Source organism: Oncorhynchus mykiss, chromosome 25 (assembly GCF_057628025.1).
Source record: "Oncorhynchus mykiss isolate SJ-2025 chromosome 25, ASM5762802v1, whole genome shotgun sequence".
Lineage (NCBI taxonomy): Eukaryota > Metazoa > Chordata > Actinopteri > Salmoniformes > Salmonidae > Oncorhynchus > Oncorhynchus mykiss.
This window is the reverse complement of record NC_143046.1, coordinates 47,083,027-47,101,975: the sequence shown is the minus strand read 5'-3', so window position 1 is coordinate 47,101,975 and position 18,949 is coordinate 47,083,027. Positions and strand designations below refer to the sequence as shown.

Sequence of the window (18,949 nt, the reverse complement as noted above, 5' to 3'; positions counted from 1 at the left end):
AGGGAAAGGAATCTGGTTGATATCCCTTTAATGGAGCGAAGGCAGGCTATGGAACATAAATAGAAGCCACTTCCTGGTTTGATTTTCCTCAGGTTTCGCCTGCAATATGAGTTCTGTTATACTCACAGACAATATTTTGACAGTTTTGGAAACTTTAGAGTGTTTTATATCCTAATCTGTCAATTCTATGTATATTCTAGCATATGGGCCTGAGAAATAGGCCGTGGTTCCAAGCGCATGGAAGAAAGCGCATTCTTTCTAATTTATCTCCGGTAATGAACATACTATACTCTCCGTCTTAAATGTTAAAGTTTATTTGTGTATTAGGAAGGTTTGATTATAAACGTTGTTTGACTTGTTTGAAAAAATTTATTAGTAAGGTTTAGGATTCATTTTGTATGCATTTTGATGGAGGGAAACTGGATGGATTATTCACTGAAGCGCGCCAGCTAAACTGAGTTTTAATGGTTATAAAGAAGGACATTGTCGAACAATAGGACCATTTGTGATGTAACTGGGACCTTTTAGTGTGCAAACAGAAGAAGATCATCAAAGGTAAGGCATTTTTTATGTCGCTGTTTCTGACTTTCGTGTCGCATCTGCCTGGTTGAAATATGTTTTTCATGTGTTGGTATGCAGGGCGCTGTCCTCAGATAATCGCATGGTTTTCTTTTGCCGTAAAGCCTTTTTTAAATCTGACACGGCGGCTGGCTTAATAACTAGTTAAAACCTGAAAAGGTGGCGCAGGGAATTCAAAATTATTCTTTAGAAATATTTAACTTCCACACATTAACAAGTCCAATACCTCAAATGAAAGATAAACACCTTATTCATCTACCCATCATGTCAGATTTTTAAAATGTTTTACAGCGAAAACACAGCATATATTTATGTTAGACCACCACCAAACCAAAGAAAAAACGTAGCCATTTTTTCCAGCCAAAGATAAAATCACAAAAGCAGGATTAGAAATGAAATCAATCACTAACCTCTTGAAAATCTTCATCAGATGACAGTCGTATGACATGTTACACAGTACATTTATGTTTTGTTCGATAATATGCATTTTATATCCACAAATCTCGGTTTGCATTGACGCCATGTTCAGAAATTCCTCCAAAATATCCGGAGGAATTATAGAAAGCTACGCCAGATAACAGAAATACTCATCATAAACTTTGACTAAAGATACATGTTCTACATACAATTAAAGATACACTGGTTCTTAATGCAACCGCTGTGTCAGATTTTTTTTAAACGTTATGGAAAAAGCCTAACATTGCAATAATCTGAGACGGCGCTCAGACGTAACGTGATCTTTCATCAGAATGTAGTGCAAGGAGTCCTAGTTCCACAATAAATTGTTGTTTATTAATAATAATGTCCAATACTAGTGTCCAAGTGAGTTCTGTTATACTCACAGACATAATTCAAACAGTTTTAGAAACTTCAGAGTGTTTTCTATCCAATAGTAATGGTACTATGCATATATTAGCAATTTAGGACAGAGTTTGATGCAGTTCACTATGGGCACGCAATTCATCCAAAGTGAAAATACTGCCCCCTATCCCCTTAAGCTTTATTTTGATGTATTACACTTGTGATTTTATGAAAATTAAATATTTATAGTAATTTAATTTGAATTTGGCTCTCTGCAATTTCACCAGATGTTGTCGAGGTGTACCGCTAGCGGCACGCCTTTCCCAAAAAGTTTTTAACTAACCTCAATGCAATACAACTCTCCTTCCATGGCCTCCAACTGTTCTTAAATGCAAGTAAAACTAAATGCATACTCTTTAACTGATCACTGCCCGCACCCTCCCGCCCGTCTAGCATCACTACTCTGGACAGTTCTGACTTAGAATATGTGGACAACTACAAATACCTAGGTGTCTGGTTAGACTGTAAACTCTCCTCTCCTACTCACATTAAGCATCTCCAATCAAAATTAAATCTAAAATCGGCTTCCTATTTCGCAACAAAGCATCCTTCATTCATGCTGCCAAACATACCCTCGTAAAACCGACTATCCTACCGATCCTTGACTTTGGCGATGTTATTTACAAAATAGCCTCCAACACTCTACTCAGCAAATTGGATGCAGTCTATCACAGTGCCATCCGTTTTGTCACCAAAGCCCCATATACTACCCACCACTGCGACCTGTATGCTCTCGTTGGCTGGCCCTCGCTTCATATTCGTTGCCAAACCCACTGGCTCCAGGTCATCTATAAGTTTTTATTAGGTAAAGCCCCGCCTTATCACAGCTCACTGGTCACCATAGCAGCACCCACCTGTAGCACGTGCTCCAGCAGGTATATTTCACTGGTCACCCCCAAAGCCAATTCCTTATTTGGCCACCTGTCCATACAGTTCTCTGCTGCCAATGACTGGAAAGAACTGCAAAAATCACTGAAGCTGGAGACCCATATCTCCCTCACTAACTTTAAGCACCAGCTGTCAGAGCAGCACCTGTACATAGCCCATCTGTTAATATCCCATCCAACTACCTCATCCCCATACTGTTCTTTTTTTTTGCTCCTTTGCACCCCAGTATCTCTACTTGCACATTAATCTTCTGCACATCTATTACTACAGTGTTTGATTGCTATATTGTAATTATTTTGCCACTATGGCCTATTTATTGCCTTACCTCCCTTATCTTACCTAATTTGCACACACTCTATATAGACTTTTTTCTCTATTGTGTTATTGACTGTATGTTTGTTTATTCCACGTACAACTCTGTGTTGTTGTTTGTGTCGCACTGCTTTGCTTTATCTTGGCCAGGTTGCAGTTCTAAATGAGAACTTGTTCTCAACTAGCCTACCTGGTTAAATAAAGGTGAAATAACATACTTTTTTCTTTATTTATTTCGATCTCAGTGTGGAAATATCAATAAAAACTGGACAAATACAGTTTTTACTGCACTGCCCCTTTAAAGACCAGAAATTAGAACAGCTCTCTGCATTTCCTATTCAAAATTAAGTCCAACAAGGTGGAGTACGGGATTGAGGGACTGTTCATTTTAAATACAAATGTGTAAATATTTTTTACTACACATGACCTCATCATAATTACTGCTATGTCCAACATCCTGATGAAAGGAAATCCAAAATTATTTCAAAAGTAAGAGCCAGGTGGAATCTCCAGTAAGGTTAGGATTGGGGCGGCAGGTGGTTAGAGTGTTGGGCCTGTAACCAAAGGTTGCGAGATAAAATTCCCGTTCTGCCCCTAAACAAGGCAGTTAACCTACTGTTCCTAGTCATTGTAAATAACAATTTGTTTTTAACTGACTTCCCTATTTAAATAATAAAATAATATGACAAAAACGTAAATGCCTGAAAGTCTATGCAGATGAACAAATAATACTTTGTAGAGCTGAATCAGTAAGCACTGTCTGGTCATGTAACTAATGTTTTAAGAATTGTCTCACCCTTGTAAAGAACAACCTTACTGTAAATTAACCCCCCCCCCCCCCCCCCCCCTCCCCGATGGAGCTACTTTTTGGCAAAACCAACCTCCTGAATGCTCCCATAGCGTTGCAGGAATGTTCTGATAGTTATGGTAATCCCATGCTGCTGTTCTGATTTAAATGCCATTCTCCCCTCCCTAGATTATTGTTGCAAACTATAGAGTACCACATGTAAGTGATTAGATGTGAAATATGGGATTTATTAATACTGTAATGTCAGTTTATTGTTATGCGTTGTTGCACGTTAGTGACAAAGTGAACATTATGCAGCGCATGGCTTCAAATGAATCAGCGCCATGGGCATGGAATGTCTTTAGCTATAGTATTTTCCTTTCAGAGCCCTCTAAAAACAGCTGAATCCTAAATTGAGGTCTGTGTGCGCTAAATTTGGACATTTTTGCAAAAATAAGGCCTTGATGTCAATATGTGTATCTCAAGTAAGGATTCAGGCTGAAGAGTGATCCTGTTATAGGGTTCTTATTTTGGGAAAATATGTGGCTTCCACTTTTAATGGTCCTTTTTTACTAGTAACTCTGTGAAGACATCCTTCCTGTTGGGCATTAACTGTGAAATTCTGTACAGCTGAATCATTTTCAACAAATAAAACAAACCACACCAATCCTTGAGGTCTTCAGTGTTAAAAAAAGACTCCATAAAAAGGGGTTCATATCTATGCTTCATTACTTTGCTTAATGTACAGAATATGCATGCACTTGTTAATGGCTCTCATGGACTCCTTTATGTCCTGGCAGTTAATATCTATAGAGTCATGTTCAGTAGGGCATACCGTAACAAAATGTTTCTGTTAAGATGCTGGTGTCAGTCCGTGTTTGTTATTCTACTTGACACACTAAATAACCAGACTTTTAAATGGTTTATGGAACATTGCACTGCTACTTCTTGTCTGCCTCTTCACTGAAATCTCTACCGCTTGGGCATCCTCCTGTTACAGTTTCACAGTTGAAAACGAAAATGTGTGCTTCAAAACATTTTCCTTCTACTGAACAGGACCCAGGTCTCCTGCGGACCTGTTCGTTAGTTTTCCCACAATTTATTCTGTTAGAGCCGCACCAGTTTTGCATCGCTAGGCAGCCAGTTAGTTGGATACTTGCGATGTCAAGCAGACCTACGCAGGTCAATCCCAGCTACAGAGGTGAATCAAGCCTGGGGAATTATAGGATGCTAAATAAATAAATAACAGAAAATAATACTAACTGGGTTATTGAAATCAGATTTGCGCAGCCCTGTTCTCCTGCCAAAGAAGCTGTGTTATACATAAAGTAATGGGAGCTCTTGGCCACTCAACTTTTCACTCAACTCTTCTCCTCCTTTCCACTGTTGACAGAGAACAGGCTGATCCAAGCTTTCAACAAGGTGGAGAGTTGGAGTGTGGGAGAGGAGGATCCCAACTTGGAAGGAAGAACGACCGTCTAAATGTAACATTATGCAACAGTTTATTATCATTTGATCATTAAATCTGAAGTTATTATTCTGTCATCCAAGCTGTTTAGCAAAGGAATACATGTGCAAAGGGCCGGATGAATTTGTTAACGTTGACAGAATCTTGTTGATGAAAGATGTGCATAATACTTCTCGTCATCCCACTGGCATAATCAATTCCATGTGGCTATATTCATGTATTTATATACTGTATACTTACTTTGTATGATGTAGATGGAATCATGTATGCTAGGCTACTTGATGGATCCCTTAATGTATGCTTGTTGCCTACAACTGTGCCCCTACCACCGTCCAAACCATAAGGCACGTCTCCAAACCATAAGCCATATTTTAAAACATTATAACGGCTTATACATGGTTATACCTGCTTAAACCTGCAGGTGAAGTGTTTTCTCCCCGCAAAAAAATTATCATCCACATTACGGCACTGAAGAATCAACTAAATTTGAGCCTTAAAACAGTGGGGAGTCATGGAATAATATGGCTGTCAAAGATCCTATCATGAGTTGACAAAGTGTCCGTAAGCCTTGAAGGATGAGTGCAGGACAGTGGAGCCACAAACATTGCCCTGACCGAAGGACCTTGTTTGCAAAGCCACGTAGCATCCAAAACACACAAACACACCCTGCAGTGATGTGGTCTCCGTCCTGTGGGGGGCTTGCTCTAAAGTTGCAGGGGGGACTTGACAGATCTTTATTTGTGGGAGTGGGGGGTATGAAGGAATGAAAAGAGTATAGTGAAGTAAGTGTACTTTGGGTAAGTGGCTTACAATAAATGTGTTGGACCTTGATGAGGTGCAGGGTTTCTCTGGGCCTTGCTTCTCTCATGGTACACAAAGAGTACACAAAGAAATTATGTCTTTGATCAATTAGCTACTTTGGGTAGCAGTGAATTAAATGTATTTACGATCAAACTATTACTATTTATAAAAGGGGGGGAGGGGGGGTGAGTTAACGTACACAACAAGAAGGAGAGATGGTGACCAGAAGAGATAAACAAGGGGACTGTTCAGTGGGTCCGTACAGAGACAGTGCTGCAGCAATGGTACAGTGTTAGTGTGACAAACTCTCACACAGGTCGACACCAAGTGACACGTTTATTTGCAATCGTCTAACACTAACCTGTGCAAAGAAATGCATTTTTTAAATATGCCTATGACGGTGTAGTTACAGTATATGCACTTTGCAGGACAAGGAACCTTTTTTAATGCACCCAACTGTACTATGTCCTACATTTACTGTACACACACAAATAGAATCCCAGGTGTTCATATTGAACAACCCCCTTTGACCAACAAACACTAACAACAATGATGAGGGAGCATGCTTAACTTAGGAAAATTGCATCAACCTGTTCAGCCACCCTTTGTGATGACAGAACAAATTGTTTCAGGTTCCCATGTAGTTCACAGAGTCGTAAACGAGGGCCTTTTAATCATGGCATGTGATGTCATGATATGAAGTCATGTTTGCCACCTCCTCAACTTGTTTCTGTTCATCATATGTTACATAAAGGGAGTGTTGTCCCACAAGGATCTGTATTCACGCCAGGTTAATTATGCTCTGCTGCCGGTCTTGCAAATGAACCATCAACAAACGCAGATGATGGGAGCATGTTGTGAAAGTTAATTATCAGAAGATTAGTTGCAATTGGGGGTTGTTTTTCGTCTTCTTTTCACATCCCTGCAGATATTCCTGGCAGCAAGCAACTTCCTGTACTTTTAACATTATTAAACAAACATGTCTGCATTGCATTTGCCCAGATACCAATTCCTAACCCTGCTGCTGGTCTGGTTTCATGCTTTAAATAGCCCCAAAGGATTTCAATAGCTTGTGGGGCTCATTGGAAAGTTTTAAACATAACCATTTTGTGGTTGCCTCACAATTGCACCTGCACCTGTTTAAGGGGCAAAAGCAAAGAATAAGACAAATCAATGAGAATAAACTAAATCAATGTTCTCAATTTCCTTAACATTTGAAATGGAGCTGCATTTGATGCGTCTGTAGTTGTGCATCAATTTAAATACATTTTTGTTTGTCATACTATCAAACATGCTGTATGTTGTCATTGGCTAAAGATGCATCCAAAAAGGGTCCCCAGGAACGAACCTCACTGGACAGAAAGGTCCACTCCCACGCACAAAAGCTTATCAAGTTTGGTCAATCTTTTTTTCATTTTCAAAGTTGGGTACTCAGAAAAAACAAAAGTATTTTGTGGTTAAATGGGGTAAGATATGAATGTATATTGTATATTGCGAATATATGAACCATATAGTTAAACTCATACCCAAATTTCAGGCTCACTATTAACAACTAAAATTCCACAGTGTACCTTAAAGACATTCACCAGCTGCTCTAAAAGACATATTGCACAATTACCAATGTCAGAGCCATAGACTGTATAAAGAATAATATAACACCAACTGTGACTCAAACCGGGGTCCAGTGACTGTCAACATAACCAATACCTTAGTTGTTATGCGATCCAAACATCCTTTTTTTTGCGATATTTATAAATTATTTTGTACATAATGTTTCTGTAACCGTATCTTACGGCAGAAAAGAGCTTCTGGATATCAGGACAGAGATCACTCACCTCGGATTAGACAAAGATTTTTTCAACAACAACAACACCAGCAAGCAGGACTCGCACGGTATTCTCCAAACAACCCACAGGGCAGACATCCCAATTATTCACAAAAGGAAGCGACGCAGAGGACAAAGAGCCGGATGCCTCGTCCGGACCCGCAGAAGACAACTAGGAAAGCTGCCGTTACCGTCAATATTACTCGCCAACGTGCAATCATTGGACAATAAACTAATCCTATGCTTCACGGAATCGTGGCAGAATGACGACATGGATATTCAGCTATCGGGATACACGCTGCACCGGCAGGATCGGTAAGACGGGGGGGGGGGGGGGGGGGGGGGTGGTGGTGCACGAAATCTAAGGAAGTCTCTAGATTTTGCTCACCTGAAGTTGAGTATATTGTGATAAACTGCAGGCCACACTACTTGCCTAGAGAGTTCTCAGCTATACTTTTCATGGCTGTTTATTTACCACCACAGACAGATGCTGGCACTAAGACTGCACTCAGTCAGCTGTATAAGGAAATAAGCAAACAGGAAACCGCTCATCCAGAGGCGGCGCTCCTAGTGGCCGGAGACTTTATTGCAGCGAAACATAAATCAGTTCTACCAAATCTATCAAGCTCTCCCTCACCCTCCATTTGGTAAATCCGACCACAACTCTATCCTCCTGATTCCTGCTTACAAGCAAAAAATAAAGCATGAAGTACCAGTGACTCGGTCTATAAAAAAATGGTCAGATGAAGCAGATGCTAAACTACAGTACTGCTTTAATGTCAAAGACTAGAACATGTTCCCGGATTCTTCCGATTGCATTGAGGAAAAAACCACATCAGTCACTGGCTTTATCAATAAGTGCATTGAGGACGTCGTCCCCACAGTGACTGTACGTACATACCCCAACCAGAAGCCATGGATTACAGGCGACATTCGCACTGAGCTAAAGGGTAGAGCTGCCGCTTTCAAGGCGTGGGACTCTAACCCAGAAGCATATAAGAAATCCCGCTATGCCCTGAAACGAACCATCAAACAGGCAAAGCCTGAGATTGAATCATACTACACCGGCTCCGATGCTCTTCGGATGTGGCAGTGCTTGCAAACTATTCCAGACTACAAAGGGAAGCACAGCCGCGAGCTGCCCAGTGACACGAGCCTACCAGACGAGCTAAATCACTTCTATGCTCGCATCGAGGCAAGCAACACTGAGGCATGCATGAGAGCATCAGCTGTTCCGGAAGACTGTGTGATCACGCTCTCCGTAGCCGACGTTAGTAAGACCTTTAAACAGGTCAACATACACAAGGCTGCGGGGCCAGACGGATTACCAGGACGCGTGCTCTGGGCATGTGCTGACCAACTGGCAGGTGCCTTCACTGACATTTTCAACATGTCCCTGATTGAGTCTGTAATACCAACATGCTTCAAGCAGACCACCATAGTCCCTGTGCCAAAGAACACAATGGCAACCTGCCTAAATGACTACAGACCCGTAGCACTCACGTCCGTAGCTATGAAGTGCTTTTTAAGACTGGTAATGGCTCACATCAACACCATTATCCCAGAAACCCTAGACCCACTCCAATTTGCATACTGCCCAAACAGATCCACAGATGATGCAATGTCTATTGTACTCCACACTGCCCTATCCCACCTGGACAAAACACCTATGTGAGAATGCTGTTCATTGATTACAGCTCAGCGTTCAACACCATAATACCCTCAAACTCATCACCAAGCTAAGGATCCTGGGACTAAACATCTCCTTCTGCAACTGGATACAGGACTTCCTGACAGGCCATCCCCAGGTGGTGAGGGTGGGTAGCAACACATCTGCCACGCTGATCCTCAACACTGGATCTCCCCAGGGGTGCATGCTCAGTCCGCTCCTCTACTCCCTGTTCACCCACGACTGCATGGCCAGGCACGACTCCAACACCATCATTAAGTTTGCAGACGACACAACAGTGGTAGGCCTGATCACCGACAACGACGAGACAGCCTATAGGGAGGAGGTCAGAGACCTGGCCGTTTGGTGCCAGAATAACAACATATCCCTCAATGTAACCAAGACTAAGGAGATGATTGTGGACTACAGGAAAAGGAGCACCGAGCATGTCCCCATTCTCATCGACAGGGCTGTAGTGGAGCAGGTTGAGTGCTTCAAATTCCTTGGTGTCCACATAAACAACAAACTAGATTGGTCCAAACACACCAAGACAGTTGTGAAGAGGGCACGACAAAGCCTATTCCCCCTCGGGAATCTAAAAGGATTTGGCATGGGTCCTGAGATCCTCAAAATGTTCTACAGCTGCAACATTGAGAGCATTCTGACTGGTTGCATCACTGCCTGGTACGGCAATTGCTCGGCCTCCTACCGCAAGGCACTTCAGAGGGTAGTGCGTACGGCCCAGTACATCACTGGGGCAAAGCTGCCTGCCATCCAGGACCTCTACACCAGTTGGTGTCAGAGGAAGGCCCTAAAATTGTCAAAGACCCCAGCCACCCCAGTCATGGACTGTTCTCTCTACTACCGCATGGCAAGCGGTACCGCAGTGCCAAGTCTAGGACAAAAAGGCTTCTCAACAGTTTTTACCTCGAAGCCATAAGACTCCTGAACAGGTAACAATGGTTACCTGGACTATTTGCATTGTTTCCCCCCCTCCCCCAACCCCTATTTTACGCTGCTGCTACTCTCTGTTTATCTTATATGCTTATTCACTTTAACTATACATTCATGTACATACTACCTAAATTGGCCCGACCAACCAGTGCTCCCGAACTTTGGCTAACCGGGACATCTGCATTGTGTCCCACCATCCGCCAACCCCTCTTTTTACGCTTCTGCTACTCTCTGTTCATCATATATGCACAGTCACTTTAACTATACCTACATGTACATGCTACCTCAATAAGCCTGACTAACAGGTGTCTGTATATAGCCTTGCTACTCAAATGTTTCAAATGTATTCTACTGTTGTTTTATTTCTTTACTCACCTACACACACACACACACACACACACACACACACACACACACACACACACACACACACACACACACACACACACACACACACACACACACACACACACACACACACACACACACACACATACCTTTTTTTGGCACCATTGGTTAGAGCCTGTAAGTAAGCATTTCACTGTAAGGTTTACACCTGTATTCGGGGACGTGACAAAGAAACGTAAATTTGATTTGATTTGAAGTCCCTCACGTGTACACACTTCTCCGATCCATGGCCGCAGGAAGATGTTTTGGGTTGGGGTTGCTCGTCTATGGGGGGGGGGGGGGGGGATATTTCTCCGCTCATACTGGAGTAATAAACGCCTTGTTCACTAACTTTGTATTTTATTTTTATTCATCAGGGGGTCCTGCAGCATCCTCAGCACCCCTAATTCCTGCGACTATGCTCTGATGGTCTCACAGGCACCATCCCACTCCTGACACCAATGTAGTGAATTTGGGGGTTAGCCCTGACCGGGACTCCAACACAGTCACTATATTTCCAAGATATAAATGATCCAAAGAAACAATATGTCACCATCATGATTGAAAATGTCCTCATTCCAAAGAGTTAAGATGACAGTGTGATGTTAATTATGCGGTGTCAAATCCTAAAACTCTCCAGATCATTGGAAGCTGCTGAGGGGCGGTCGGCTCAAAATAATGGCTGGAACAGAGCGACTGAAATGGCATCAAACATATGGAAACCATATTTGATACAACACCGCTTATTCCACTGCAGCCATTACCATGAGCCCGTCCTCTCCAATTAAGGTGTCACCAACCTCGTGTGATCCAGTATGCCTCTTGGATAACAATAACAGCCAACGTCAGCATCTGCAAAGAACCATTGTTTTCCGTTGTCAATCACTATGTCAATTGCAAGCATGCGGTACAGTGTATTCGGAAAGTATTCAGACTCCTTGACTTTTTCTAAATTTTGTTACGTTACAGCCTTGTTCTAAAATGTATTAAATCGTTGTTTCCCTCATCAATCTACACACAATACCCCATAATGACAAAGCAAAAACAGGTTTTTAGAAATTATAGGAAATGTTTAAAAAGATAGAAAATTAAATATAACGTTTACATAAGTATTCAGACCCTTTACTCAGTACTTTATTGAAGCACCTTTGGCAGCGATTACAGCCTCGAGTCTAATTGGGTATGAAGCTACAACCTTGGTACACCTGTATTTGGGGAGTTTATCCAATTCTTCTTTGCAGATCCTCTCAGGCTCTGTCAGGTTGGATTGGGAGCGTCGCTGCACAACTATTTTCAGGTCTCTCCAGAGATGTTTGATCAGGTTAAAGTCTGGGCTCTGGCTGGGCCACTCAAGGACATTCAGAGACTTGTCCTGAAGCCACTCCTACGTTGTCTTGGCTGTGTGCTTTGGGTCATTGTTCAATTGCAAGGTGAACATGCGCCCCAGTCTAAGGTCCTGAGCACTCTGGAGAAGGTTTTCATCAAAGATCACTCTGTTCATCTTTCTCTTAATCCTGACTGGTCTCTCAGTTCCTGCAGCTAAAAAACATACCCACATCATGATGCTGCCACCACCATGCTTCACCATAGGGATGTTGCCAGGTTTTCTCCACACGTGATGCTTGGAATTCAGGCCAGAGTGTTAAATTTTGGTTTCATCAGACCAGAGAATCTTGTTTCTCATGGTCTGAGAGTCCTTTAGGTGCCTTTTGGCAAACTCCAAGCGGGCTCTCATGTGCCTTTTACTGAGGAGTGACTTCCATCTAGCCACTACACCATAAAGGCCTGATTGGTGGAGTGCTGCAGAGACGGTTGTCCTTCTGGAAGGTTCTTCTATCTCCACAGAGGAACTCTGGAGTTCTGTCAGAGTGACCATTGGGTTCTTGGTCACCTCCCTGACCAAGGCCCTTCTCCCACGATTGTGGCCAGCTCTGGGAAGAGTCTTGGTGGTTCCAAACTTCTTCCATTTAAGAATGATGGAGGCCCCTGTGTTCTTGGGGACCTTCAACGCTGCATTAATGTTTTGGTAGCCTTCCCCCAATGCTGTGCCTTGACACAATCCTGTCTCGGAGCACTATGGACAATACCTTCGACCTGTGAGGTTGTTGCTCTGACATGCACTGTCATCTGTGGGACCTTATATAGACAGGTGTGTGCCTTTCCAAATCATGTCCAATCAATTGAATTTACCACAGGTGGACTCCAATCAAGTTGTAGAAACATCTCAAGGATGATCATTGGAAACAGGATGCACCTGAGCTCAATTTCGAGTCTCATAGCAAAGGGTCTGAATACTTCTGTACATGTAGTATTTTTTATATTTTTTTATATAAATTGGCAAACATTTCTAAAAACCTGTTTCGTTTTGTCATTATGGGGTATTGTGTGTAGATTGAGGATGGAAACAGATAATTTAATCAATTTTAGAATTAGGCTGTAACCTAACAAAATGGACTGTCTCTGTTCAATTCTACCAAAATCTTTGGGCTTTAAAAGTCAATGATTTGATAAAGAATCATAAGCTAAAACATGATGGACGCTCACATACCTCAGTGTGTTCTGATTAGAAATAAAAGGGGAAAATAAGTCTGGCACCTCCGTATTCTTGTAAAATGCTTGAATGGCTTCATTATTGTGCAATCCCTCTGATTTATTTTGGCTCTGGTTTTTACAACACCATATTTCCTTTTTACATTAAAGGCCACCATACAAAGCAGTTCGAGGAAGCCAAGCCTCAGTTAGATTTCCAAGGCAACGTGCCGAACACTTGATAGGCCTGGGAGGCCAAGTAGTGGAGGAGCTAAGTGCTTTGGGGTTTGACATTGTTTGTTTCTACAGATAACAGAGAGATTTTAGCAAGTGGTTATGGACATGGTTGTGAACAATACTATCAACATTTGCTGATGCTTTGATGACAGTGGATACATACATCTTGTGGGCTATACTCTGTCTTGTCTCAGGATGGTAAGTTGGTGGTTGAAGATATCTCTCTAGAGGTGTCGGGGCTGTGCTTTGGCAAAGTCGGTGGGGTTATATCCTGCCTGTTTGGCCCTTTCCGGGGGTGTGATCGGATGGAGCCACAGTGTCTCCTGACCCCTCCTGTCTCAGCCTCCAGTATTTATGCTGCAGTAGTTTATGTGTTAGGGTCAGTCTGTTATATCTGGAGTACTTCTCCTGTCTTATCCGGTGTCCTGTGTGAATGTATATGCTCTCTCTAATTTTCTCTTTCTCTCTTTCTCTCTCTCGGAAGACCTGAGCCCTAGGACAATGCCTCAGGACTACCTGGCATGATGACTCCTTGCTGTCCCCAGTCCACCTGGCCGTGCTGCTGCTCCAGTTTCAACTGTTCTGCCTGCGGCTATGGAACCCTGACCTGTTCACCGGATGTGCTACCTGTCCCAGACCTGCTGTTTTCAACTCTCTAGAGACAGCAGGAGCGGTAGAGATACTCTTAATGAACGGCTATGAAAAGCCAACTGACATTTACTCCTGAGGTGTGGACTTGTTGCACCCTTGACAACTGCTACTATTGTTATTTGACCATGCTGGTCATTTATGAACATTTGAACATCTTGGCCATGTTCTGTTATAATCTCCACCCGGCACGGCCAGAAGAGGACGGGCCACCCATCATAGCCTGGTTCCTCTCTACATTTCTTCCTAGGTTTTGGCCTTTCTAGGGAGTTTTTCCTAGCCACCGTGCTTCTACACCTGCATTGCTTGCTGTTTGGGGTTTTAGGCTGGGTTTCTATACAGTACTGTAAGTACTTTACATTTGATTTGATTTGATTGCCACCTGTTTAAAGTATTCTACTTTGGTTTTAGACTGGCCTTCCAGAAGCTCAAGTACACCATCTCAAATTCACAGCATGGACGTACAGATAGAAGACGTTATGGCTATAGCCGCTCTCTCTACCTTTTCCCACAGTTCATCTAAGTAAATTCCTCCCTAAGAACTTGAAACATTTCCAAATGTGAAACACCACAGAAGTTGGCTAGTTTGTCTGCTATCTGAGCAGAGATTTCAGAACAGATTATCTATGATTTGCTCTGGGTTTTTACTACAAAGACGAGCAATGGAATTGGCCAGCCGTTAGGAATTGGCAACTCTTTTGATTCAGGTAATTGTCATTGCTCCCTGTTAGGGTCATGTTAATGCAATGCCAGCCACAGAGATACTCTGTACCTGCTGTGTTCGCTGTCACCACCATGTCAACCCAATCTTCTGTGACAAATCATCAGAACCACTGGCAAGAAGACTGAGAGGCACTTGATTCAAACAGCTTTTTAGTTTCAAGCAGAGCAGCTTCCAAGAGACCGGGATAACACGTTTTACTTAGAAGTGGAGTGCACAGATTTTCCCTTGCACGGCTGGTGTTTTCCCCCTGAACCAAAACACGCATCTGGTCTGCTGGAGAGGGCACCGTCCTCGAAAACCAGAAGTTGGCCCAATTTGGGTCGAGACTAGGGTATACACAGGGAATAATACAAACCACCATACTTTAATTGAAAAAAGTCAAAATGCAACTTTTTTTATTCCATGCACATATGCAATCCAAATGAGACCCAGTCAATTCTTCCTGCTCCTTATACTGTCTTAATATTACAGGACTGGAGAAGTGCCCCCAGGACCTATCTGCAGAAATGTATGACAGACAAAACCACCAATGTGATGTCCTTGTGAAGTTGACAATCAAATGGACAACAGTAATAAGGGTATTACTGTACCAATACCCATGTTTATCATAATCAATGGCAATAAGGGAGTATTTTGCGAGTGGACTTTTGTTCCAGAGGATGAAGGCTATAAAATACTTAACACGCCTCATTAGGATTGTGTTAGAAGTAGCCAATGGCTTATTCAACGACCTCGGTTTATAGGCCCTAGTTAAGCTAACTTCAATTTCGGTTGCCCGACAGTAATGTGTTGAGCCAGCACGAACTGGGCTATAATGATTTGTTAGGAAGGGTACACACCAGAGGGTCTTTCCAGGGGTTGGGGAACTGGCAAGATGTTGGGTATTATGGCGGTGTGGGAATTCAGTTGAATCCATATTCAAAGGAGTCACAAAAGGATTTCTGGGTTCAGAGGAAAGAACATGGATTTAATGACGGAACTTGATGTGCCTTTTTATTTCACAACTGTAAAAAATTGCATTTGTTCTCCCCCGAGTGAATTCGAGAAATAGAACACATAATACCACACAGGCCGACTGTAAAAGTCAATAAATATAACTTTGAGTATCAGCGAATTCTTCCACTATGATTGAGAGCGACATATTTATCAGTTTAATTGTATTTATGAGTGAATAGTTTGGTGAGTCAACACAGCATGAGTTGTGAGTGGGTTGAATCTACGCTGGAGTAGCCTTTGTTGTGAGGCTCATAGTTCAAAAGTCAAGTATATAATAATTATTTGTATCTGGGTAAGGATTAATAGTTATTCCTCAAAATGTGTAGTGTATCATAGGGGGAACAATATTATTGTACAGCAAACAATCTTAGCTGAAACGTTTTTACATTGGCAGACTATAAAACTCTTTGGCTTTCACTTAATCTCGACATAAGCTCTTTTTTTAGACCTTAGAATGAAATGTCAAATGTGCAAATCAAATCAAAGTGAATATGGAGAGAGCTGATACATTCAGTTTCAGAGCATGAACTAGATACACCAGGAAAGTCTTTGCATGGACGCCAGACAGCACTTTCTACATCAGTCTTTTGAATGTAGCAGGGGCATTACATAGCCTGAAAAGCATGTTGGCAAACTGTTATAACCCAGACCTTGTGCTGACGATTTTCAAATCACTCTTTGTCTTGCTTGAATATTTTCACCTTACAGAAGTTAAATTAATGCATTTTTGTTCACTTAAAGTTACGTCACAGAAGACTTGGCCTTGGGGGTGCTCTTGAGTCAAAAATGGCCTCCTAAATGGTCAGAAGAATTGTCCAGAAATGACCTGATTTGACAGAAATGGGCCCTCCTCCATCGCCCATGAAAAAAAGCTTATATTCCATTCAAAGTTTGTTTGTCTAAAACTAAGGATTGTGCAAACCACACAGTCAACACAGCCAAAATTTGAGGTAAACAATTAGCTTAACTTCCAAAGTGCACCTTTAAGCAAAGCAGTTCGACACATACAACAACACAGAGTTACACATGGAGTAAAACAAACATACAGTCAATAATACAGTAGAAAAATAAGTCTATATACGATGTGAGCAAATGAGGTGAGATAAGGGAGGTAAAGGCAAAGGCCATGGTGGCGAAGTAAATACAATATATATCTGCCACACTGATCCTCAACACTGGGGCCCCTCAGGGGTGCATGCTTAGTCCCCTCCTGCACTCCCTGTTCACCCACGACTGCATGGCCAAGCACGACTCCAACACCATCATTACGTGTGCTGACGACACAACAGCCTGATCACCAACAATGATGAGACAGCCTATAGGAAGGAGGTCAGAGCCCTGGCAGTGTGGTGCCAGGACAACAACCTCTCCCTCAATGTGAGCAAGACAAAGGAGATGATCATGGACTACAGGAAAATGAGGGCCGAACAGGCCCCCATTAGCATCGACGGGGCTGTAGCAGAGCAGACCGAGAGTTTCAAGTTCCTTGATGTCCACATCACCAACAAACTATCATGGTCCAAACACACCAAGACTGTCGTGAAGAGGGCACAACACCTGGCATGGGTCCCCAGATCCTCAAAAAGTTCTACAGCTGCACCATTGAGAGCATCCTGACCGGTTGCATCATCGCCTGGCATGGCAACTGCTCGGCCTCCAACCGTAAGGCACTACAGAGGGTAGTACATCACTGGGGCCAAGCTTCCTGCCATCCAGGACCTATATACTAGGCTGTGTCAGAGGAAAGCCCATGAAATTGTCAGAGACTCCAGTCACCCAAGTCATAGACTGTCCTCTCTGCTACCGCACAGCAAGTGGTCCCGGAGCGCCAAGTCTAGGTCCAAAAGGCTCTTAACAGCTTTTACCCCCAAGCCATAAGACTACTGAACAATGAATCAAGTGGCCACCCGGACTATTTACACCCCCCCCCCCCTTGCTGCTACTCGTTTATTATCTATGCATAGTCACTTTACCCTGACCTACATGTACAAATTACACTTCGACTAACCTGTACCCCCGCACATTGACTACCCCCTTTATAGAGCCTTGTTTATTTAGCAATTTCTTAACTCTATTTCTTGAACTGCATTGTTGGTTAAGGGTTTGTAAGTAAGCAGTTCACGGTAAGGTTACAATACCTGCTGTATTCGGCGCATGTGACAAATAAAATTTGATTTAACTTTAAGTCTTGTATGTTCTTAAGATGATTTATGCATGTTCAGTACAGTTTACTAAGTATAAGACAACATTGGTTTCAGGCAAGAATCCAGCTAAACCCCTGTGATTTAAAATGTGAAATTCCCAAACAAATTGCATGCAGGGAATTTTCTCTCGCACAGTATTTGACCACTAAAACATATTATTACACTCAAAAGTGTAATTGCTTTCCTACCCTTTGGCAGCGCCCTGCATTTTTAGGGCCTTAGGCACATTGAAATGATCTTCAAATTATATTTGCAGCTTGTTGCTTTCAATAATATCATAATGTTGTTAAACGGTCATAAATTAGTATTTTAGTAAATAAATCAGCATTTTGGGCATGGAAACAGTTTTACTCTGGTCCTGTCAAAGCTTAGGTAATGGACTAAGCTTGGAGAGGATCACACCGATTCAATAAATGTTAACTCAAGGCTAACTTGAGTTTTTTGGCATTGTTGGATACTACTTGATGAGGCACCATTCCATTCCCTACAGTCAGATCTCTTATACTCCTTATTGCCTTTTTGTTTCATATTTATGGTATGGATTGATTGTCTGGAGAAAATAAAATAATAACATTTCTCCATCGGGATAGATAATCACTTGCCGTTTTTTTTAGGGGCTAAAATCCAGGTAGTGTTTAGATAATGTGTAGAATTTGGACTTTCTCCTTCCATAAAGTTGTATTTTCTTTTTGACCTTACTCTGACATTTTCCCATGGTCCTTTGTAAACAACAGCCATTGGTTTAATCGGCCATTTAGATGTAATTCTGACTTTGAACTCCCAAATTTACATTCTCAATATTTTTTTTTTTACCAGTGTCTTATACAGTAGAACTATAGGTTTGCTTGGTGAACCCTTATGTATCCTTAATTGTAACAGCACAATAAGGTCTTAGTTGTCATTCTACCAAGGGCAAACCAAGTTTACTGCATGTTTATACTCAAAATTGCCCCATTTCCTTTCCTCTATCAAGTCAAACAATTGCAGATGGTGGATTTTTGGGGAACCCCTATTGTAAGTGCTTTTGATTTGCATAGCAGTGTGCCCTGTATAGATGGAATTGATATAGAAATGGCAGTC

General features: G+C 42.2%; 1 long non-coding RNA gene across 1 annotated transcript; it reads left to right on the top strand.

Annotated features, from left to right (window-relative positions):
- Positions 1 to 34: 34 nt before the first annotated feature.
- LOC149972011 (uncharacterized) lies at positions 35 to 17,850 on the top strand. The gene is made up of 3 exons (XR_016491522.1): positions 35 to 555; positions 4,821 to 4,911; positions 13,782 to 17,850. It is a non-coding gene; the product is annotated as an uncharacterized LOC149972011 (long non-coding RNA).
- The last annotated feature ends 1,099 nt before the right edge of the window (positions 17,851 to 18,949 follow it).